This window comes from Prionailurus viverrinus, chromosome C2, assembly GCF_022837055.1.
Source record: "Prionailurus viverrinus isolate Anna chromosome C2, UM_Priviv_1.0, whole genome shotgun sequence".
In the NCBI taxonomy this organism is placed as follows: domain Eukaryota; kingdom Metazoa; phylum Chordata; class Mammalia; order Carnivora; family Felidae; genus Prionailurus; species Prionailurus viverrinus.
In genome coordinates, this window is record NC_062569.1 from 15934470 (window position 1) to 15959849 (window position 25380).

The 25380-nt window shown below is 45.6% G+C and overlaps 1 protein-coding gene across 1 annotated transcript in view; it reads right to left on the reverse strand.

Annotated features, from left to right (window-relative positions):
- Positions 1-7838, reverse strand: part of LRRC3B (leucine rich repeat containing 3B) — a 108515-nt gene extending 100677 nt beyond the window's left edge. Inside the window, exons 1-3 of the mRNA XM_047876323.1 lie at positions 7813-7838; positions 5352-5495; positions 5029-5181 (exon numbers count right to left, since the gene is read on the reverse strand). The gene's annotated coding sequence lies outside the window, so the exon portion shown is untranslated. The remainder of the gene's footprint in view (positions 1-5028; positions 5182-5351; positions 5496-7812) is intronic.
- Between the last annotated feature and the right edge of the window lie 17542 nt (positions 7839-25380).

A 25380-nucleotide genomic window follows, 5' to 3' on the forward strand; every position in this document is an offset into this window, starting at 1 on the left:
GTCTAGCCAAGTTTAGCTGTTCATGGTTCCCCCAAATTCACTGCACTCTTGTGCTGCTTACTGGGATACTTCCCAGAAAGGATACTCCCAGGTTCTCCTTACCTTTTAGGTGCCTCTCACCAACATCTTCCCCAAATCACCTTTCCTACCTCACTAAGGACGATTTCCTTCCCATTTCCAATGCTCCCTACATACGGCCATATGGCTATAATCAAACTAGCATTTGCATGGTGAACTCAAGTGTGACCATCTAAAGGCTGAGACCATGTGTTGGATCTTCAACTCCCTAGCACCATACCAGACAAAAGGTGCTCAATAAATGTCTTAGGATGAGAAAGGAAAGAGAATTTTCTAAGCACCTAAGATACGACAGGCTCCGTGTTTGATTTGGGGGAGGTGCAGGACAGGAAGGGAAAGTAAGCAGCCTATGACTTACATCTGGGAGAGTGAAAAAAATGAGAGGATGGGCAGAGATATTAATAATAATAAATCATGCATACCGAGAAGTCAAATAAGCCAGAAAGTCCCCAAGTCTTGGGTAAAATTTAATAAATCACGGAAAGGAAAGCAAACTAAGGGTAATATTAAGGAAATCAGAACTTTGACTCCAAATGACTCCCCCTCCCTCAGTGAATGAAAGGCCCCTGGAGTTCTCACCATTAAAGCCTCCTGGCATATTTGAGGATGGCCATGATAATCAAGCATCTAGCATAGGGGGTGGGTTAGAAAATGTACATGTTCCATAACAGGGGAATCCTAGTAATCATTTCTCATGATCTGTGGAGATATTGAAAGGAATTCTTAAGCAGATGGTTTTATACCTATAGAATTTAATCACAGGTCCCAGCAAAATCATTCTCTTATTCTCTGTAGCACTGAAGTCTGACTTTTAGTGGGTAGCGTTGGGAGGTGAAGCAGGACAAACAAGTAGCAGGCAGGAAATTATAACGAAACTTGAAGACTATATTACAGAATTAATATTTTATCAGGAACCACTAAAGAGTTTTGAACAAAGTATGTCACAGTCACATTTGCAGGCTAGGAGTCTGACGCTGCATGCAGGATGGATGGGCGGTGTAGAAGGGTGGGGATAGGGAGAGCATTTAGGACTCCAGGACAATATTCAAGGTGAGAAATGTCAGTGTTTAGAATCAAGACAATAGAAGGGTGGATGGGGAGACATGTGCCTCTAGAAGGAGACAATTCTAAGGTCTAAGTTAAGTCATCTAATGCTATCTAAGTGACACATTATATGATGGACTCCAATTTCCCCTTCCACGTGCTAACTCAGTGGGGCGTCCCTAGCCCATCAAGATTTCTATGGCCAACAGAACCCCAGCCCCACTGTGACAAGTGCGGTTGGCTGCCCAACCAACTTTTCCTCCCCACCATTCTTACAACAGAGCCCATAACTCACTGTAGGAGCTGAAAACCTGCTTTCCCAGCAGACTTTGCAGTGAAGGATTAACATCACACATGACTGCAGTCACTGGAAACTAAGGGGAAGCTTGGTGCCAGGAATTTTTTAGTGAAGGCCTTTTTCCCTATAAAAAAAGAATAACAAGAGGAGAAATATCCCTCTTCTTCTACTGATCATGCCCTTTGTCATGCCTGTGTGTGATGCCTAGAACTGTGGCAACCATCCTGAGACCATGAGAGAAAAGTGTGAAGACAGAAGCCATTATGTCAAGGATCGGAGAAGAAGAATGGAAAGAACCTGGTTCTTTACTGATGTCATTTGGGCTTTTAAAACCCACCCTGAAACCACATGTCTCCAAACTTCTGTTATATGAAATAATACAAAGCCTAGTTTTAAAAGTTCTTGGGGCGCCTGGGTGGCGCAGTCGGTTAAGTGTCCGACTTCAGCCAGGTCACGATCTCGCGGTCCGTGAGTTCGAGCCCCGCGTCTGGCTCTGGGCTGATGGCTCGGAGCCTGGAGCCTGTTTCGGATTCTGTGTCTCCCTCTTTCTCTGCCCCTCCCCCGTTCATGCTCTGTCTCTCTCTGTCCCAAAAATAAAAAAATAAAAAACGTTGAAAAAAAAAATAAAAAAATAAAAATAAAAAAAATAAAAGTTCTTGCTACTCAAAGGGTGGTCAGTGGACCAAGTCTCTCAATATAAACTGGAACCTGTTATAACCAGAGAATTCTGTTGTAACCACAGAATCTTGGGCACTAGCCCAGAAAACCTGAATCAGAATCTGTATTTTAACCAGATCCCCAGTGTCAGTTTAAGCTCCTTTTCATTGAGTATTGTGTTACTTTCCTTGAAGCATCCTAATTAATATATCATTACATACAGCTCCCCCTATAACTAGAAGTAATTGTGTTTTCTCCTGTTATTCCACAATACTTGACCACCTCTCTGCCACAGCATGCCTTTTATTTTGTCATATATACGTAGTAGAGTTAGAACTGTCTGTGGCAGTCTGATCGATACAACGTCATAAATTCCTTAAGAGAAGGCCCTAAATCCTACTGGCCTTTCTACTCCCCCTTCTGCCCAGCATTAAACTCCGTGAAAGCAAATATTCAAATATTTATTGAATGAAAGAATAAAAGGATTAATCATTTCTTTGTAATTCTTCTTGCCAATGAGAATTTTAGAACCTCTAGTAGATAGACAAAATGGACTCAGAGGTATGCTCATGATCTGCCTCGGGCTATAAGTGTATTTTGTTTTCTTATTCAACCATTTTTCCAGGTAGAGCCGTGCTCAACAGAGCTCTTCAGAGGCAAAATGCTCCATAAATCTGGTTTTTTCCTCATGGTGGGCCACATCCTTGCCATCTTTCTAAAGCTTAATTGCCTTATTGTCATTGGAATAATGGAAGTCATCCCAGGGTTGGCCCTGTCCAAGTCACCAGATGCAGCCCTCTGGGGACCACTTTTTCCATATGCTGATTAATTTATAGTAATCAATGCCATAAATTAATCCACCATTTAGCATCGAACGTTGACCACTGAATATGGCCAGGAAAGAAATTCCTGGCCATCTAGAAATCGGGAAAAGCCAGAAAGAGGCAGGCACATTTAGCTGACTCTGCTTTCCTTAAAAGGCTCTGGCGGTGGCCAAGCTTAGAGAAGCTAGAAGGCAGGGATAAATATAGAAAATTGATTTATCTTTTTCATTTAATAAAAAGCATCCATAGATTCTATAAAGTAGAAACTCTGCATATAGGTCACCCAAACAGAGGACGCACACGGGGAATAGATTTTAGCCTTCTCACAACACATACAACAAATAGAGAGCCATGTGGTTTGACTTTCTGGTTTTTCCGTGATTTTGTAAACACACCTTCACAGCCCACTGCATATCGGCATGCTGGCCTTCCCCCCTCAATATCTGGCAAAATGGCAGTCACTGTAGGTGTAGTGAGCAAAACCCAAGACCTAAGGCAAAGAGGCTTAGGATCTGGTCCCAACTCCATACCAGTTAAAGGTAAGAGGTGAGCCTATCCCAGCCTGTTGGTGCAAATGAGTGCCATCTGTTTGATTATGGACACTCCTCAATCCCAAATTTTAGGGTGGATAAGAAAAACCATATACTTATTTAAGGGAAATAGTTTCACAAAATTCACAGAGGTTGTATGAGATCATTTAGAAGAGGTCGTACTAAATTTTTCCATCTGTTCCAACAATTTCATTTATTTACTGACAGCCCTAATTGGGCAAAGGAGGGGAAGACGTGATGCAGCAAAATAATCCCTAGCAGTGCCTGCCATAATTCAACATTGTCCACTGAAAGCTAAACTTTATTGGACCAAATTGCCCAATAAGGCCCACAGAAAACCACACATGGACAGCTGTGGTTTTAAGTCCCCAATTGACTTTGCAAATAGGAAAATTGCAGAAGCTATTTCAGAATCTGGGAATGCTTATTAGCAAATTTTGCCTGTTCAAATTATGGCCTAGATTGAGAAAATCAGTCTTATAATTGTTGGGGGCATTTTTTCACTCCCAGAAGAAAAACTAATTTTATGTTTATATTAATAAGATTTTTTGAGACACTGTTCATTTGAAATTGAGTGGAAGTTAATTCCCCAGAAAGGAGTTGGTTAACCAATTTATAGACTTACCAATTTGGGTTAACAGACCTCTTACTCATACTTCTGATAAATGCACAGCAACAAACAGAGCCCTGAGCAGTTAGTGGCTTGCCCAAGGTCACTCAATTAGCGGCAGAGCTAGGACCACAGCCTCATTACCTCTTTTAGACCAGTGGTACTCAACTGGTGGTAATTTTGCCCCCCTAAAAGACACTGAATAAGGTTTGGATACATTTTTGGTTTCACACTAGAAAGAAAGTACTACTCACATCTAGTGAATCGGGCACAGGAATCCGAGTACACATCCTATAACACACAAAATGGCTCCCCAGCATCATAGTGATGAGGCTAAGAAACCCAGGGGTGCAAGTATCATTTAAATAATAAGGCTTGCATACACACACATACACACACACACACACACACACACACACACATGCAAACACAGAAATGACCAGAAGATAAGATAGCTAGCTACATTACTTCTAATACTTCTTTATAAGCAAAACGGGAACAGAAATGACAACAGAAAACCTTCGACTTTTCCATAACTTCTCCTCTTTCACCCATCTTACTTCCAACACCAGCCCATCCTGTCAGCTCCTCTTTCAAACAATATTCCCAAAAGCAACTGCTTTGGGCCACCTCCACTGATACCTCCCAGACCTGCCACCATTCTCTTTCCCCGGGTCCACTTCAACAGCGTTCTCAATGATTTATCTTCAACCTTCCACCTGTTCAATCTGCTTTCTGCTCGGCAGTCACAGTAACCTTAACAAAGCAAACCTGATGGTGTCACTTCTTGTCCTAAAGCTTAGTCTCCACTGGGACTAATTCCATACATAGCCCAGTGTGCTACTGGAAATAAGTAGGGACGTATGTTGGCTTGTCCTAGTAAGTGGGGAGCTACTAGCCTTTAGCACCTGGGGGTGGAGGAAACATATTGCCCCGTAACAGGAGGGCTGTGAAGAACTGACTCACCCAAACTGTTGAGCGCCTCTGGTAAGATCCTGTGGCCTCACTGCCTCACCCACTCGACGGGTCACTCTTGGTGCTCTAGCCAGCGCACTTGCCATTGCTCGAAACTTCCAGGTGTGTTCCATTCTCAGGGATCTGTCACTAGCTGCTCCCTGCCTGAAAAACACCGCCCAACATATCCATAGGTCTCGTTCCCTTGCTTCATTGAGGTCTCCACTAAATTGTCATCTGATCAGAGAAACATCACATCATAATCTTATCTAACTTAGCATCCTCCTCACTAAGGTGAGGAGTTACTCTAATCGATGTTTCTTCCTTTCACTTACCAACGTCCGACACCACTGTACGATGTATATTTTTCAGTCTCTTCTGTTTCCTCTCTGTCTCCCCTTTAGCAAGTGAGGTCCAAGAGGGCAGGAGTTTTTGTCTTTTTTGCTCCTCTTTGTATCTTCAAGTGCCTAGAACAGCACCTGGCACACAGAAGGCATTAGACAACATCTGAGAAATGAATAAATGAATGTATGTCTTTACTTAGCCAAAAACTATCCCTCTAGAAATGTGTGATCAGAATAGAGAGAAAAATCATACATTTCCCCTTAATTTGATGGCTGTATATATTTTTTAAAACCTAACATTACTGGGGAAAAAAAACAAGCCTGCATTCACCAAGGACTGCTTGGAAAATTATACTTAGGAAGCCGTCTTAACTTATTTTAACTATTTGGTCACCATAATCTGTCTTTGTGGACTGACTGGTATAAATAGGCCGAGTTATTTCTCAAGAACTGCAGGAATCACGGAAGAAAAAAGACCTATTCACATAACATATCGTTGATAGCCTTATTAAGGGATGCAAAGATTCATGGGCTATTTTGTGCTGATGATCTTAAATGTATGAATTCAACAGGAATGGTGAAGTAGGAATCCCTCCCCACTAATTTTGATGGGAGCTGGGTGTCAGACAAAACCGCGATTGCCCTGAAGCCTAGTTTCCGGCCAAGAAACAAATGCTCCCCTCAGGGAGAAGGAGGAGTTTGGAGAGACAGTCCTTTGATCGGTAGGCAGAACTCGGCTTCCTCTCTCTGATCAGTTTCTGAGCTCTGACTAGCCCCCCCCCCCCCCCCCCCCCCCCCCCCCCGCGTCTCTGTCAGCACCCGGGCTAAAGAACAACAGGAATGTAGCAAAGCAAGGAGGATGTTATAGGAGAAGTACCTACCATACTCATCACCATTTGAATTTGCTGACCCCGTGTGTTTTGGGTCATGTTCCACAGGCCCAGAGCCCCCAGTGGGTATTTCTGTGTAAGTGATTTATTGGGTGCTCCTCTCAGGAGAAGGGCAATATAGGAAGCCAGACAAATTAGGGGAAGAAATCTAAGCAAGGATGTCATTTTTGGCTGGAATTTAGCTTCAGTCTGATCCCCTGGGCAGATGTGGAATACGAAGTGTACCAAGGAGTTGATCCTCCTGAGGCAAGGGGACCCGATTTTCATAACCCTTTGTCGGTCAGTCTTGGGCCTTGGAGTGCTCAACAGGGTGGGGCATGAGCCCCCTGGGGGCAGCTGTGCACCCTGGCCAGCCAACAATCACAGAGGCTGAGAGTGGGGTGCCCCTATCCCACGAGGGAGATTTAGATGAGACACCAAGAGCATTTGCTTTATGTCTGCCAGAGTCCAAAAGAGACATGAATCACAGTTTAAAAAAAAACAACAACCCAAAAGCACTTCTCCAAGTATCACTGCCTGGCACAGCATAATTCATAGTGGCCTTGAGAATCATGTCTGGCATCTTGAGTTCCCTTCGGAGGGAACTCTGCTAACGTAGGGCAATGTGGACACGGTATTTGCAATGCCGAATAACAAACATCTCCTTTTCTCCTTGAAATGTTCCAAGCATTTTACAAACAGCCATATTAATGAGTCTCAGACAACAGTGGAAGAGGTTAAGAAGAGATGTTAAAACGTTGAACTTCAGGATTTAAAACAGGAATTCATTTTATCAGCAACGTTGAGTAATAATCAACTGAAACCGCTGCAGCGAGTCCTTTAGAAACGTTATTTGCATATATTTTCTTTTCACTTATTTTCCTTAAACCGACAAAAATACCTCCGAAGCAGCATGGTCTAGTCCAGGGTTCTCAATCTTAGCACTATTTACATGTGGGGACAGATCATTTGGGGTTGTTCGGTGCCTTTTAGGATGTCTACCAGCATCCCGGCCTCTACCTACTAGAGAAGTCAGTGGCACCACTGATCCCCCTCCAGACCCCACAAGGCCAAATGTGCCCTAGGGGCAAAATTGCCCTCCCCACCCCTCCCCCTGGGAGAACCATTGGTAAAGCCAAAGAGACACGGGATAATAACCTTTGGAATCACAGGAGGGCCATAGACTATGTGTCTTGAGCTAGCTTTTTAAAAAAGTTATCGTAAATCTTGGTTTAATCATACGTGAAGGGAGAAGAATACCTGGCTTACGGGACCTGCTATAATGATTTCAATGAAGCACAGCAGTGTGGCCTGGAACCCGCCACACTAGTCAGTATGTGTGTTTAGTTCTCGTCCCCCCACTTCCGGGTAAAATACTTCCAAAAGTGCTCTGCATTCTCGCGTAAAAAGTGAAGGAAGGAACACTTTGTACAAATTAGGACACAGAGTATGGTTGCGCTCCAAAGATCTGAGGTTGGTAGAGGAAAAACTAATTGGAAAAGATGTCATTCCCACTTGTCCCGTTCAGTTTTTACTGAATATTCTTTGGCGAAAGCATATTAGAGATTTAAATAGGCACTTACCATAACTAACCTTTTCTGGGGGGCGCCTGGATGGCTCATTGGGTTAAGCATCTGACTTCGGCTCAAGTCGTGATCTTGTGGTTTGCGACTCTGAGCTCCGCGTTGGGCTCTGTGCTGACAGCTCAGAGCCTGGAGCCTGCTGTGGATTCTGTGGGTGTCTCTCTCTCTGCGCCTCCCCAATCACACTCTGTCTCTCTCTCCTTCAAAATAAATAAACATTAAAGAAAATAATAACCTTTTCTCGATGCTTGAATGTATACCAGATAGTATTCTAAGAACATTTTGTGGATTATCTACTAAATAGATACTAGCATATCTGCTCAATTCGTAGCTGAGAAGCAGGAGAAGAGAAAGATGAAGTGATTTCCCCAAAGTAACAGCAAATGGTGGCTCTGGAATTTACACTGAAGAGGTCTGTTGGAAAGTGGAAGAGCCAGGTCAGCATCAACAAGGCCAGGTGGTGGTTTGAGAAGGGGAATACGGCAAGAAGGGCGTCCACAATAAGTTGCCAACCCTTTGTTGACCTGTCTCTCAAGTCAGTCCCGCAGGCACCCTTCTTCCTTAAGTTAAGAACTTCGAGGCCCTAAGCATGGAAGGGTTGCTGCCACAAACCATATGCAATTCAAATTAAAATAATAAACACTATGAAATTAGGAAGCCCCAAGAAAGTACTAATTTTTCCCATGATGAATATCTTGATTTTTTTTGAAGCAATTAATATCACATTTTTTGAAAAATATTTTCCCCATGTTTAGCTTGTCTATTGTGGGTATAGCACTGATCACTCTGAGTTTCTTCATCCTCCTGCAAATGTTTCAATATTGAATCAGTGATCCTGACCTTGACCTTAGACTGGAACACTTCGCTTTACTCTCCTAACCTTGGTTAGACCCCTTCATTGCTACCCTCCACGTTCCTTTTGAGCTAGGGCAGACACCAGTAGAATTTGTTTTTAAAGGGTCAGATAGTAAATGTATTAGGCTGTGTGAGCCATGGGGTGGGTCTCAGTCACAGATAGTCAGTTCTGCCACTGTAGTTCAAAAGCAGCCATGGGGCGCCTGGGTGGCTCAGTCGATTAAGCGTCCAACTTCAGCTCAGGTCATGATCTTGAGGTTTGTGGGTTTGAACCCTGCAATGGGCTCTGTGCTGACAGCTCAGAGCCTGGAGCCTGCTTCGGATTGTGTCTCCCTCTCTCTCTGCCCCTCCTCTGCTCATGTTCTGTCTCTCAAAAATAAATAAACGTTAAAAAAATTTTAGAAAAAGCAGCCACAGATAGTAAATAAACAAACTGACAGGGCTCTGCTCCAGTAATGTTATACATACACACACACACACACACACACACACACACACACACACAAAAGCAATGGTCCAGATTTGGCCCAGGGGCCATAGTTTGCCAATCTCTGATTAAGGATCCTGTTTTGCAACATTGTGCAAAATTATATAATAAAAATAACAAGGCTTATGGGCAAAAATGGAATTAGGAGAACAATAGTCAAAAACTTCATCACATATGTGTCAAAAACTCATAGAAAATGATGCCGACCTAATTCATGCAGTGTCACAATTTATACATGTTAAATGGTTAAGCAATACACACACAATAGCACAAATGCTACAATAAATATTGAAAAATACCTGACGTTTGCCTGGAGAAAGATGCTTTGGAACCATCACACTTTGTGAGTGATTGTGAAGTGGTAGAGATGATTCAGAAAGTTGTAACACTAGACGTGGATAGGTGTAACTCCGGACACATGCGATTCAGCCCAAGGTAGCTGGTAGATGTGTGAGGCACGTGTGTGTGTGGAGGGGGGCGGGGATCCCTTTGTGGCTTGGTTCAGCTGGGTACGGTTTTCTGCATTCGCCGAGTGCTTCTTGTGGATGAAATCACACATGAGCAAACACAAAATTCTTGTTATGCTCAAATTGCTCCTTAATCTATTACTATCACTGGAACAAAGTCAGATGTCTCGCAGGCACCTCAGCGCCGACACGTCCTACCCTAAGGCGTCCAACTGTTTTTCTTCACCAAGTCCTGCTTTCTCCATAAACCTGCTGACGCCATCAACATCTATCCAACTGCCTTGAACAAAAACTTTGACGTGATCTTCAGCGACTTCTGTCTCACTCACTACATTCAACTAGGCATCAACTGCTGTCGGTGTTACCCGATAAATATGTCTCAAATTCATCTTCTGTTTCCATTGTGTACTTGTTCACACTTACATCTTTTCATCTCTTGCCAGAACTCTCACAAGAGTCTTTTTTTTTTTCTTCCATTCCCATCTCCCTACACCTGATCTTCTGTGTATTCTGTGTAACCATCATAGTGATCTTCCTTGGAGCAAGGCTTTCTAAGAGTAAGGGCCTCGAATTTCAGTCCTTACTTTGCCCTGCTATCTGTATGATCTTGAGTAACTTACTTAACCTTTCTACCCCCTCAGCTTCCTCATCTAGAGAATGGGAATGATAATAAGTCTTGTGTCACAGGACTGATGTGAGGATGAAGCATTTAGCAGACTGTCCGGTATACCATCATTATGATATGTGCTCAGCGAATGGCAGTTCTGATCGATACCATTATTCTAGTCGTTAACGTCACTGGTATCGTCGTTATTGTCACCATCAGGATAGCGTCGTGCTGGGAGCGTCTCTCCAAGCTGTAAAACTGGGCTTTTACCCTTTTTGTCATTCATTTGAACTCAATGCAAAGGAAGTGACATTTATTTAGTGACTACTGCATCCAAAGAAGCATCCGGATGGATACTCAGTTGAATGTTACCACCTAGGCTGAAAGAACATCGTATTAATATCTTTAATTTAGAGCAGATTGTCATGATGGCTATGTATAAAATGCAAAGGGAATATAGGCAAAGAGAGATTCTGGTGGAGGATTTGGGAAGCCTTTGGGGGAGATGATAGGATTTGATTGGTCCTGAAGGATGGGAAGGGTCTTGAGAGGCAGTTATGAGGGATACATTCTCCTTCAGAACCATCCAGTGTTGGGTGTGGCCATAAGAGGGAGGGTTTTGAAAGGGCAGGTCATCCACTGCGTCTGCCCTATGGATGAGGAGGGAGGAAATGGGATACAACATGGATCGCTGATGGACTGGGTGGCGGGGAGGGGTCGGCAGGTACCGCTCAGTGGACTTCCAAGTGAAGTCCACGTCCACTCATTCATTTTCATTTCCACCATTAGGAAGTAGACTAAGGTGTAACATTCTCGGGGGATAAGGCATTCCTGGTGGAGGAAGGCACAGGCCAAACCACAGTGGTGGGGATGTACTGTGACTCTTTGTAAGTTGCCTCCAAACTGGAGTGACTTGAGAGCAAGGTCCAGGGGTAGAAAAAGAGTATCTAGGAATAGGAAATATTATTATCTTTGTGATTTATTCGGCCTTTTAGAAGGAAGAGTAAATGCTGAGAAGACGACGTCACGCCTAGCTCTCTCCAAGCCAGGTGAGCCAGGACCATCCTATGACAATGAGTTTCCAGAGGATAACGGTGTTGAGCTGACCTTGTGAGCTGCCCACGCCCACCCCAGTGAGTGTGCCCCAGCCTGAGAGCAGCCCCTATATCTTGCTTCCACCAGTTTTATGCTGAGCTCACCAGAAATGTCAGCCCCAGTTTTCACTCACTGGAGTCCTTCTCAGTTGAGGCTCAACTCCAAGCATTCCTGAAAATGTGTTTGACATCAGCAACTGGACTTCTAGTCTCTGACATGTGCTTGCCCCATGGATGATGTTTACAACAGCACATGTGGGAGAGACCTACAGAGGACAGGTTGTTCACCCCGAGAGCCTGGGGAACACTCTGTGTGGGTCACACAGGTGTCAGTGTAGGGGCAGACAGGCTCTGGAAAACAAGTCTCTGGTAGTACGGCCCAAGAGCACTGCCCTTTTCCAGAACTTGCTCAAATTACTTTCTGAAACAACTGGAGATGTGTGGCTAAATACTGACCAAATGCATCATCCTCAGGGTGCCCGGGGGGCTCAGCAGGTTATGATTTTGGCTCAGGTCATGATCTCATGGTCCTGGGATCCAGCTCTTAGTTGGGCTTCAAGCTGAGGATAAAGCCTTCTTGGGATTCTCTCTCTCCCCCTCTCTCTGTCCCTGCCCGGCTTGTGCGCCTGCTCACGCTCTCTCTTTCAAAATAAATAAATAAAACTTAAAAAAAAATCATTATCCTCTAATTCCTAACTTCGGTAAGCCAGAGCTATAATAATTAGTAACCGGGCACTGAAATATGACAGCGAAGAGACATATTGGCAACGTTGCTTCCTCACACTGGAGAGAGAAGCAGACAGGGGCTGACAGGGGCTTGGTAGATAAACACCACCCAGCATCTGAACCCCTGTGCAGAGATAATTCTGAGGTGCCCTGCACTGTCTCCAGAGTTCCCAGAAGGGCAAGTTTTTCACAGCCGGGCCCTGATTGAGAAAGCGCCCTCTACTGGCTGCCTCACTTCCCCACTTGGCCCGTCCTTGATTTCTGGTACCTTCTGCCAGATAAACTGCTTGCCCTCAAGCTCTTCTCACGTCTTCCAAGGGAATCCACCTCGGCCAGGAAACTCGTTAAGGGTAGAGGGAAGCTTTTATTGAAAACTTAACAGGAGCCCAGTTCTCTGCCTGACACTTGCTTTTGTATCCACATTCTTTACCCCCTCGGCACTCATGGAGAGTGCTCACCACAAATTCCTTCCGCGCTCTGCCCAACGCTGGACTTTTCCAGCCATAGGAGTGCTCTGCTACAGACTGGACTCAACTCAGGGCTGACACAGAATTAATGCTCCTGAAGCAGCCCTCAAGCACTAAAAGATGGCGGCCAGTCCCACATGCCGAGGGCGACACAGCTTTCAGGTATGTCTCACCCTATCTCCCCAAGGTCCCCACAGGCTTGAGTCGCCAATGCCCACGGCAGTGACCCGACCACTAACACGCACTTTGAGAGCTGCCTTTCCTTCCCTCTCCCACTTCCTGGGTCCCTACAGTACCTCCTAAGACCACCTCCCTGATACACACTTACCAGAGGATCTGCTTCTGGGGGAGGCCGGCACAAGACGACACACACCAGATGCTGATAAACAACCGAGTGTGATAATGTACTACTAGCAATGATTATTCATTTTTCTAAGTGCTTTCCACATATTACCTCATATCATTCTCACATCACCATACTGGTCTGGGTGTTGATATCACCCTCATTTATAGATGAGGAAAGCAAGGCATAAAACATTGATTATGATGAGGGAAACAAAGGCAAGAAAAATGTAGTTTAAATTAAATTCCCTTAGAGCCTGCAGCCCACTGATAGATGCCAGAGACCTGTAGTGTGGAACACTCATCAAGAAGTTTATGGCTGCCTTAATGCCTTAATGTTTACATTTCCTTAAAAACTAAAAGCAACCTTATCTTGACAATAGCTAAATCCTCAGGGTCCTGTGAGACTCCGTTTTTTGGCATCCAGAAATTCCTTGGATACCTACGTTGTCTATACCTTTCCTCCCTCCGCAAACTTAAAAGTATATAATCAGTCGCTCCTCACAACCCAATACAGCTCTTCCTGCCCACAGGTGCTGCCCCTGTGCTTTAATAAAATCACCCTTTTGCACCAAAGATGTCTCGGTAATTCTTAGCCGTTTGCTCATGAATCCCACTTCAAATTTCAACAATTATCTTGCCCAAGGACACATGACTGGTTAGTAGAGCACCAGGTCAGGCGGCCTGGTCACATTTTCACACAAGGAACCTAGGCTCAGAGAGCTTAGTCAACCTGCCGAAGGTCACACAGATGGCAAGTGACAAGGCTGAGATCAGAACCCATGTCTGTCTGGGGCCAGTGCACTTCCTTGGCCAATTAACAAAAATCCTCCTGGAGGTCCCTGCACGCATTCAGTCTTCCACTTGATTCTCTGGAGGCACAGGCCTGGACATTTCACCTGGAGCCCCATCCGGTAGTACTCTGCCTCATTCCATTCCACAGTCTTGTGCTGAGAAAGATGTGAACCTAATGAGGTATGGGAGGAGGGAACCCCCAAGCCGCCATGTAGCCTGAAGCTACCCCAGCTTTCACCTGGATGCTTTCCAAAATGTGAAACTGCTTCACAAGAATTTGCTTCTTACACGTTTCTGATCCTTGATCCTACTCGAACAGCTGGCGTTTGATGAATGTATTGTTCTTCCAAAACAAGGGGAAAAAGAATAAAGTTTGGGCTTTGAGAGAACATCAAAGCCTTCGGTTTTCAGAATTCATCTCTAAGTCGCCCCTAAATCAGTAGCCACATCAGTAAGAAGACAGCACTAAAGAATCAAACACATTGTAGTGGGATGCCTGGTTCAAGGTGGGGCTATGGCACTTCTCGGCTGTGTGAATTTATGGAAATGGCTTTACCACTCTGAGCCTGAACTTTCACAAGATGAGGATAATAGTGCTGGCTCTGTCAGCCTAAGGTGAGGATCATACTCGGGCAAGGCATAGGAAAGATTTTGCAAATATTAAAATGCTATAACATACTAGGGATATTGCATTATTGCAAAGCAGGGTGTGTGTCTCTTCTTTTAATGTTGCCAATATTAACGAATGCAATAAATATTTATGGAGTACATATGAGGTGCCAGACTGTATTGTAGGCTCTGAGGACACAGGGTAAATGAAACAAACAGAATTTATTGCCACACATCCTAGTGTAAACAAAATAAGTAAATACTTAGTTTGTTAGAGGCTGGTACGTCCTAAGGGGAAAAAGAAAGCAAGGAAAGGTAGAGGAAGTATTGGGCGGATTGTTCATTTTTAGATATCGTGGTTAGGAAAGATCTCTCTGAGAAGGTTACATCTGGGTCAAGCCTTGGAGAAATGAGAGTACAGACCATGAAGGAATAACTCAGGACAGTAGGACAGGCTGGGGTTCCAAGGAGCACACTTTGGTAAGCACTGCCCTGGTGGCCAGACCAACCTCACTACATACTCTTGCACTCCATGACTGTGGCCCTTTGGAAGAAGCAGAATGTGTCTCAGTCCAGCAAAAAGAGAAGTGATCTTACTTGGCCTCCATTCCAAACATGCTATTGTATATTATGAGGTTCAGGACATGCTACCCCCAAATATGACACCTCAGCATATTAAGTATTAAGCTGAAGGATTTTCTTTTTTTAAAAAATGACAGGAGCAAAAAGGTCACTGTGACCCCCCCAACGCTTCGCCCTTCATCTCTGAAAGCATGAGATAAATCCCCCATGTGAAGGGTACCCGACCTGAACCTGGAGGGAGGGAGACACTCTTACCATCAGAGATGGAGAATTAAGGGCTGGGAAATCTGCACAAACCTTGTGAAACTCACTCTTCTCTTTCTGGTTACTTCTTCACCATTTACTACCCCTGGCCCAAACACCTCTGTCTTGCCAATTCCTCACAAGTTCATTGTCCAGTTGTCTAGAAAAGTATAAAAGCTTTCTGCTCTGGTTGCTTTGGGTCTTCATTCTCTTGTGAAGTTTCTCGTGTGCATGTAAAATTCAAGGACATGGATATGTTTTTTGCTAATCGATCTTTGTCAGTTTAATTTTCAGAACGAACCAGGGACCCTCAGGGAGCTGAGGAAATCATTTTCGTCATCTACATAAGCTACTTGCCATCCCATAGTTTCTCTTATCTGGAATCCCAGTTCAGGAAACCTGAGAAAGTAGCCCAGAAAGTTTCCATGAACTGGCAGCTCGATAGAATCATCTGCAAAGCCTGCTAATTTTGCAGACGCTCAAGCTCCCATTAGGGCTGTAATCATGCGGGAACATTCGCCATGCGGAGGGGGAGTGTCCGGCTGGCAAGTCCTGCCCAGTCCAGGCTTCTCCTGCCATCCAAAAGTAGAAGGGACCTGTGAACCCTTTCAGAAGCCCAAATGGCACAAAGCGAAACAACTGCCATTAATTTATATGGAACAGTTTGTGAGCATTCCAGATTCCCCCCAAATAACCTCTTAGGCTTTTCTGATACCTGAGGACACATCTTGCTAATGGATGCACGAGATAAATCGAGAGAAAGCACAGATGCTCAGAGACGCAGTTCAAAGCTATGGTGGCCTGACGCTAAGGTGCTGTCGTGCCCCGGGGAAGGAACTGGCGGGGCCACTGCCGCTGCTTGGGGTACGTGCCGCATCCATCGCGGCTCACTGCCAAACAAATGCTGAATGTTGCTAGCGCTTCCTGCCTTTTTCTCATAAAGCCAAAAACCCTTTCCAGATTTCTTTTGTTGGCAAAAAACAGGTACTAATGTTGGTCTTTCCTTTTTTTTTTTTTTTTAATTTTTTTTTCAACGTTTATTTATTTTTGGGACAGAGAGAGACAGAGCATGAACGGGGGAGGGGCAGAGAGAGAGGGAGACACAGAATCGGAAACAGGCTCCAGGCTCTGAGCCATCAGCCCAGAGCCTGACTCGGGGCTCGAACTCACGGACCGCGAGATCGTGACCTGGCTGAAGTCGGACGCTCAACCGGCTGCGCCACCCAGGCGCCCCTATGTTGGTCTTTTCTAAAAGCGAAGTGGTATAACGCGAACTTTCGAGAAAAGTGGGGGCTACTGCACTGTCTGCATAGGGAAGCCATGCTTTCTAGGCAGCTGCTTCTGACAGGAGATAGTCAGCAGCGTCCCCAGTGCTGTAGAACCAGGATGGGTTCAGCAGCCTCCTCTGCCATCACAGAGGAGGCCCGCAGGGTCCCCAACGGCACAGAGGGAGGCATCAGGAGGTCAGTAGCGAGCCCGGAATGATGGAGCTGGCCCCATGTTGGCCAAAGACTGCATCTGGACCGCCTGAGGGTCAGTTAGACTTAGGGTGTTCGTCACGGCTAGAGCTCTGCATACACTGCCTTGCACGTGGAGAGCAAGAAGCCGAGCACTGGGCAGAATTCCCAGGCAACACGTCTGGCCTGAATTTTACTTAACATGTATCGGACTTCAAGTGCCACGCTCAGCTCCATAGTCCCATTCCTTCCAGTAGAGCAACACGAAGGGATTGGATGTGTCTCAGGTGCCCTGGGATGTGTTCTTGCCACTCGGAGATGAGGTGAGAGACTCGGAGGTAGAGAGCAAGACATGTTTCCAATCCCAAGCATGTCTAGCCAGGGGCCCGTGGCAAAGGGGGTCAATGCTCTGAGTTTCAGTATTTCTACCTGTAAAACGGGAAACCGTTTCTTCATCTCTAATAGGCATTTCCTTGAAGATACACCATCTTATTGTAAAGAATGATTATGTTGCTTAACATAGGGTTTGATGATCAGTCGGGTGCAGACACAAAATAACACCAGAGAGGCATACGAGAGCGAAAGAGATCTGTTACGCTCACGAGTCATAGAAGAGAGAGGCGAGGCAGGCCACGCAGGGGCCACACGGGAGGAGGGCGCAGGGAACAGGCTCCGCCGAGCAGGTGGGGAGCCGAGAGACAGCGAGGACCTCTGGGCAAGTGCCTTTACTGGAGGTCAGGGTGTGGTGCACAACAAGCAAGAGAGGTGAGGAATTTCACTGGTGTGGTCACTGGTCACAACCAGGAGAGGGCCAAAGGGGGAGCTTTGGCAGGGACTAGCCTTACCACGCTGGTGCACCTGGTCACGTGGGTCAAATGCTTCCTGCCTGTTTGTTTGTGGATCTGTTGAGGTAGCAGGGAAATAGGAAGTCTTAAAAATCTATAATGCAACGTCTTCCAAGGGGAGAAGATGCTGTTTGAGTCTACCTACGAGGGACATCCTACCAAGGTACAAACCATCACGCCAAATATTTCCAGGTCCTCCGGCAAGCCAAAAATCTCTCTGTGGGGATTTATATTAATATGCCAATTGGCAACCACATGGGTGGGGCTAGAGAGTAAGATGTTTAGTGGAATAAGTCAGGCAGAGAAGGAACAGATTCATACGATATCACTCATATGTGGACTTTAAGAAACAAAACAAACGAGTAAAGAAAAGTGTGGGGCGGGGGGAGAGAAGCCAAGAAATAGGCTCTTAACTATAGAGAAAAAAACTGATGGTCAGCAGAGGGAGATGGGTGAAATAGGTGATAGGGATTAGAAGCACACTTCCCACGGTGAGCACTGAATAATGTACAGAATTGTTGAATTACCTATTGTGCACCTGAAACTAATAGAACACTGTATGCTAACTGTACTGGAATTAAAATAAAACTTAATGAAATGTGCAAATGAGACAGGCCATGGGCCCCTTCTGGACCACCAGACAGCCAACATTTTTACCCCCCCCCCCATCCATCTTATCTGTACTGCTCATTGGATCCTCATTGGTAAATATGTTTTCTCCAACCGCTTTTATTTTTTGCCATTTAATCCCATCTCTATGAGGCAGGAATCATGAAATGAAGTTGACATTTTTACATGAGAAACCGGGGGCTCAGAAGGGTAGGAACCCACAGAGGTCACCCAGCTAGAAAGTGGCAAAGCCAATCCCGGGTGGTTTGATTTCAATTCCCTGATCTAACTGTAAAGCTATACCAATTAATTATTTCTGCCCAACAAATTACCCCAAACCTTAGCAATTTAAAATAACAAACACTGATGATCTCACTCGGTGTCTGAGTGTCAAGACTCAGGGAGCATCTCAGATGAGTGGTTCTGGTTGAGGTCTGTCTTAATGCTGCAGTCAAGACGTTGCTTGGGGCCGCAGTCATCCCAGGGCTTTGTTGGATTAGAAGATCCCAACTTGTTCCCATGGATGTCCTCAAGAAGCATCAGTTCCTCACCACGTAGGCCTGCACACAGGGCTGCTTACAATATGACAGCTGGCATCCCCAGAGTGAATGACCGAGAGGGAACGATAGCCAGATACATGTCCTAGGAGGTATCTAACCTAATCTCAGAAGTGACATGTCATTATTTTTCTCATAAAATGCAACTGGTCACAGAGCCCAACCCTAGGAGAATGTCGAGGGCACGATACAAGCGTGTATCTTCCAGGAGACAGGGACTAATATGGGCCACCTTGGAGGCTGGACATAACTGTCTAGCAGAGTTTCGAGTTATCGCTCGCAAAGGACTCCACAGCCCCCTTGGCTCATGGTCTCCCTACCACCTACACTTCAGCATGGAGGATGTAGGGGGAGGTCTTTCTAGGCATCTTCTCCTTAATATAGAGACCAGGAAAAAGGTTGGGAGAAGGACTGCATAAATAAATCATTATTTTTTCATCTTTCATCAGTGCCTTCAAAACATTGGACATGATACGTTGAGGGTAGTTAACCCTTCTCAGGACACGCACACACTCATTGTTGTTTAATAAGAAACAGAAAGAAAGGGGGTGGGGGAAGGGGAAGGAGCTTACTTTTCCAGTCTTCCCGGACACAGAGTCCCCATCAGATTTACTGCTGTTTTTCTCACAACATGGCAGGACATAATCTAGCTCAGAAACTAAGAGAAGCTGATGGGGAGAGAAAGGGAGAAATGAGCCATAAATGTTGGCTATAGTCCACAGCACCAACAGATGATAAACTCCCGCCACTCCTTGCATAGAGCTGCAACCACAACTGAACTTGCCCCTTTCAAAAATAGCAGTTGGAGTGGAGAGTGTTTCTAAGATAGTAGAGTGTCACCTTCAGTTTTAAACATGAATAAGCTACACAAATTAAGCCTGTGGGGGCTAAACCATCGGGCAAGAGAGAGTGAGAGCAGAGGAAGGGGCAGACTTTGTCGGGGGGGGGGGTTCTAGAAAAGAGTTGGTTATTCATTCACTCTTTCAACTAGCATGTAGATAGCCTTTGTTATGAGATGTAAGCATTTGGGGGAATATTAAAATATATGGAGTACAGGCCCTGCTTTCCAGAAGTAGAATGTTATCGATTGATTCTCACAGATTTAGGAGACAGACGTATCCTCAATCACTTATTCATTCACTGACCAAATACTGCTGGGTCAGACAGACACCGGGGTGGCAAAGATAAGTAAAATAAGGCGTCTGTTCTCCAGAGCCTACAGTCTCCTGGAGGGTCAGGATTCAGGTGGATCCAGAATAATCAGGAAAGAAAGAAGAAAGGAGGCACCTCATTCCATTTGGGAGAGAGGACGGAGAAGTTTTTAAGGGGAAGTGTTACTGCTGCTGAGTCTCAAAGAGCTAACATCATCCTTTAGATGCATATAATGTAATCTGCATACAATGCACAACTGACTTGTATAACTGATTTTCCATCTGTCTGTCCGTTAAGGGGGTGTGGCTTAGAGGTGACAATATTGGGCTTTGGTCTGGATCCCACTCCTGCCACTTGCTAGTTGTGGAACCTTAGGTAAGTGACTCTCTTGGTGCCTCAGTTTCCTTACCCGTAAAAACAGGGATGATATTAGAGATTACTCCCTATGATCATCATGAGAATTAAATAGATGAGTTAATGTCTGCAAGGTGTTCAAAAGAGTACCAAGCCCAAATAAGTACCAAGTTCTATGTAGGCACTACTTCTTTCTATGTACAGAGAGAGGCAGTAGTAAACTTTTCCACTAGAATGCTTCCCAGTGATACTGCTGGGTCATGGGAATCAAAGGGAAAGGGAAAGGCCAAGATGCTGGTTTTGAGAGCATTCCTAAAGACGAGGTGAGGAGTCTTTATGGCTATCCACTGGAAAAAGCCAGAGTTGCAAACTTTTTGGCAGGAAGCAGAGGCAAGAGCCAGGCATCTCAGATCTTCACAGGATCAGAGGCCTTGAGGTGGAATCTATTGTCCTGATCTCTCCCCGCCCCCCGTGCCCCCCGCCCCCCGCCCCCCCAGGTTCTGGCTTAACTGACTGCAAGAAGGAGGGGCCCAAGTGCTTGGTTGTGTCTCCGGCAGCCTCCTGCCGGGTGGACAATGGCAAATAAAAAAACCTGTGCTGCTTTCAATTTCTGTGTCCTCATTGCTTCTCCCCTTCCCCACTCTCTCGCTTTCGTTGGCCCAGAGACGGGACCCACTGGGGAAACGAAGGCTGCAATCAATGTATGGCTTGTATCCTAGTACCTGCTCTATGAAGTATGGAGTGGGAACCCTTATTGGTAGCATGAGAAGTAAAACTAATTGTTATGGTATTGTGTCTACATTGTGGTACCATGTTATATATGTAACATTCCGTGTTTAGCTTCAAACCAGCCTCCTGAGGAAGCAGATACTACCATTCCCGTTTTAGAGTGAGTAAAGACAGATGCAGAGCAGTCAATAACTTCCCCAATGTTATTATCAGTAATTGGAAGAACTGGGTTGTGAGCCTAGATCTGTCTGACGCTAAAGCAAGTGCTTGTAACCTCTGGGATATGTGGTGTCAGAACTAAGGAATTCTAGAATTTCAGAGAAGAGTAGAGGCGGACATAGTGAGGATTTCCCCAGAGACCGTTTGGTTTGAGTATCAGACGTGGGTGGGGTTGCACATGTGAGAAAGATGGAGTAGGTCATTCTAAGCCAAGAAATGTGAAGGTTATGATGGCATGAGGGTTACGAACTTCCCAGGGATACGGGGAGGAACCCAGTGTGGCTGACACTTGGGCATGTGGTGCACACAAAGCGGGCTAGGGTCAAGTTCAAAGAGGGTCATTTGTTCCCTCAACCTAATAAAAACTCAAGCTCTTCTTTAGAGTGAGGTTGTGGGCAGGGGAAATGGAGGGAGACGCTGTCTCCTGTGTCCTACCAGGCACCACAGGGAGGCAGCATTCTGTCCCAGCAGCCTCCTGCCCGTGGTTGATGCCCAGTTTCTGCATCACTGTCTGAAGACAGTGGCACGACCTGTAGACACTGCAAGGGACCCAGCTGTCTGGATTGGACTTGATGATGTGAATGGAGAAGCAGAAGAGAAACCTGTAAGGAGCTGAACCTTAGACCCTAGCCTGATGGATCATGAAGCAGAGGGCTATGCCAGGAAGTAACCTCTTCTGGCTCCTGTGGGCAATACTAACGATTGCAGAGACGCCAGTTTGGATACAACCATTCCACAAAGAGCCCATGTTTTTCCAAATTGTGGTTCACGGAGATAACGAGCCTCGGATTTGTTTTTTTTTTTTTTTTAATTTTTTTTTTTTTTTTTTTCCAACGTTTATTTATTTTTGGGACAGAGAGAGACAGAGCATGAACGGGGGAAGGGCAGAGAGAGAGGGAGAATCGGAAACAGGCTCCAGGCTCTGAGCCGTCAGCCCAGAGCCTGACGCGGGGCTCGAACTCACGGACCGCAAGATCGTGACCTGGCTGAAGTCGGACGCTTAACTGACTGTGCCACCCAGGCGCCCCACCTCGGATTTGTTTTTAACGATCCTATTCTCTCCCAAATGATCCTTGACTAGAAATCATCCCCAGGAAGCTAGCATGTCATTTTCAGAGGTACTGTGAATCCAAAACAACAAAATTCTGACTATTCACTACGAGAGTAGATATGGTATCATCAAAAAAAAAAAAAAAACAACAATAAAGTTGTAACCAACAGTTCAGATTCATACCCCAGCTCTTAGCACTAAGCTGTTCTGTGACCTTGGACAAAGTGCTCAACTTGCTCAAACCTCCATTTTCTTAACTGTAAAATAGGGCTAAGAAAGTGTACCTCACAGGGTAGATGTGAGCAGAAGTGAAATAATGTGCATGAAAACACACTGCTATTTTAAATTTAAAAAAAAAAATTTTAATGTTTATTTATTTTTGAGAGACAGAGTGCAAGTGGAGGAGGGACAGAGAGAGAGGGAGACACAAAATCTGAAGCAGGCTCCAGGCTCTGAGCTGTCAGCACGGAGCTCGAGGTGGGGCTCAAACCCACAAGCTGTGAGATCATGACCTGAGCTGAAATCGATGCTCAACCGACTGAGCCACCCGGGGGTCCCAACACACTGCTATTTTAAAGCCTTGAGCTTTGGGACTGCAGGAGAGTTAACAGAGTCGTTAAAGAATCTGAGGGAAATGTAATGTGCTTCTAACATCAGGACCCCTAAGGTATCCCCTTGGACACTACTTTGTGCCCTGCCCTGTTAGGTCCCCCGCAAGTACAATAGAGGCTTCCTCCCAGGGACCAGGCAGAAGAAAGAAGAGTTTTGGCCCTGCTTTAGACAAGGCCTCTCATCACCTTCACGTCCCTCTGTGTCCAAATGTTAGACAGGGTGACAAACCAGGTGCATTTATGTTTAGATGTGTCTGGAACAAGAGCACAGAGCCAAACTGTATCCCTCGCCACTGCCCCCCGGCATGGCTAGTTACTCTCTGTTTGTGGTTCTGTAGTCTTGAGAAAGTTATTCAATCTCTTAACGCCTCAGCTTTCTCATCTGTAAAATGGTGATATTAATAATATTTCCTTTGTCATACTATTATGGCGAACGATACTTAGGATACTATATGTAAGTGGAACGTCTGGCCCATAAAAAGCACTCAGTGAATATTAGCTACTGCAAACATTGTAATTACTGCACTATGTCGCAATCGCCTCCTCCCTTTACGGCGGGGGGAGAGGGGGTCTCAGCCCCACTGGACTGCATGTCTCCTGGCAGCCGGGCAAGGGTAGAGGGTCTGCCCTACAACAGATGATGAATAAATGAACCCAGAAAGGCCAGCCATCCCCGTGGACAGGAGTGGGCAGAGAGCAGGAGAGGAGAACGACTTAGAGGGGCAGAACACTGAGCTGAGACTCAGAAACAGTGGGAGTCATTGCCAGGTAAGGAAAGGTGGCCGGGGCACTCATTCCAGCCAGGGCCCAGCGACTGGCAGGAGGGCAGGACTCCACGAAGCCCACAGGATGACAGCGAGGCCAGGACCTGCTGGTACTCAGGGCAACTGGAAAGTGAGATGGGAACAGACAGCGGTGGCCTTGAGCAGCACGTTAAGCAGCAGGGATTAGGTCCCGTGGGGTCAGTGTTTTCCAAACTTCAGCCAGTGTCACCTGCACAATTTTTGCCAGATCTAAATAATGCAATACCTCTCACTTAACCTCTTAATGTTTTCCTTAATTTACCCGTTCTTTGTATTTATTTTATTTTATTTTTAATTTTTTAAAAATGTTTATTTATTTTTGACAGAGAGAGAGAGAGAGAGAGACAGAGCATGAGCGGGGGAGGGGCAGAGAGAGAGAGACACACACACACAGAATCCGAAGCAGGTTCCAGGCTCCGAGCCTTCAGCACAGAGCCCGACTCGGGGCTCGAACTCACAGACCGCAACATCGTGACCTGAGCGGAGCTGGACGCTCAACCGACTGAGCCACCCAGGTGCCCCAACCCGTTCTTTTTAACTTAACTAAACCCGCCATCTAAGAAAACTCTGTTACTATTGTAAATAATAATCCATATCTTTCGCTGTAAACATAATGGTGAAACAAGTGAAGTAAAAACAAATTACTTTCATAAACGCTTGCTAGATACTTTTGCCTGCAAAGGCTCTGAGCCTACTGTCTCTTGGCTAAAAAGGGAAATCAGTAGGTTTTCGAGGAGTGTGAAAACCATCAAGCACATATGGCAAACTTTTCACTTAGAAAGATGGAGAGGAAGCTGGGAAGGGAATGCGCTTGGTGCTGTGGAATTTGATATCAGGTAATGCTGTCACCATGAGTTTCTAAAAGCATCCTGAGAGCTGTCAGTGGCAAAGGTCCCACAAGTAGGGGAGCCATCCTGGGGTGATCGGAACATCTCTTAATGGTTTTAGGGAAGCAAAGTTACCCTTTTGGAACACCTTTCTGGTGATATTGAGGGCTGTGGATTTATGGGGGCTGAGACTGGTGGCTGGGAGAAGGAAACAACCACAGCCCAGGTGAGAGGTAGTGAAGGTCTGAGGGAGAAATGCTGTGGGGCCAGGGAGGAGAGAAGCCACTGACAAGATATACACGGAGCCTGGACCGTGCTTGTTGACTGACTAGGCAAAGAAAGAGTCTAAGATGCCCCCCCCGACCCCCCGCAAGGGATCACCTTGGACAACAGGGAATTTGATGGCACCACGGCGAAAGAGAATTCTTCAGACGGTGTTCCCACTTCTCTTTTCTGAACTTGTCCATCATCTCCTTCCAGGTTCCCAGATTCTTCCAGCTGACTTCTAGGTACTCAGAACTTCAGGAAGCCCCCGGTCAGAAGAGTTTATTGTCTAAACCTGTTTTACTACCTAGGACTATCCAAGGTAGGGGTCAGGCTGACGACAAACCACTCTACATGTTGCTCTCCCCATTCCACTACTATTATACAGCTGAGAACTAGTTAAAAGGAAAATCAAGCATGGGGGCACAAAGACGTTCAAAAGTCACCCAGAGAATCCCCCAAATCCAGGCGTGGTTTCTGGGATTTCACAAATTTTCTTTTTCCACTTGGTGACTAGGTGGGGTAGAGAAAATCAGGGGCAGGTGCCTGGGTGGCTCAGTCAGTTGAGTGTCCCACTCTTGGTTCTGCTCAGGTCATGATCTCACAGTTAGTGGGATTGAGCCCCACATCGAGCTCTGTGCTGACAGCATGAAGCTTGCTTGGGATTCTCTCTCTCCTCTCTCTGCCCTTCCCACCCCCCACCACTCTCTCTTTCAAAATAAATAAAATTTAAAAAAAGAAGAAAGTTAGAAGCTAAGTGTATGCATTTGTGTCTCAGGTCATGTCTTAGAGCTGTTGGAGGAAGAATTTCCTTGA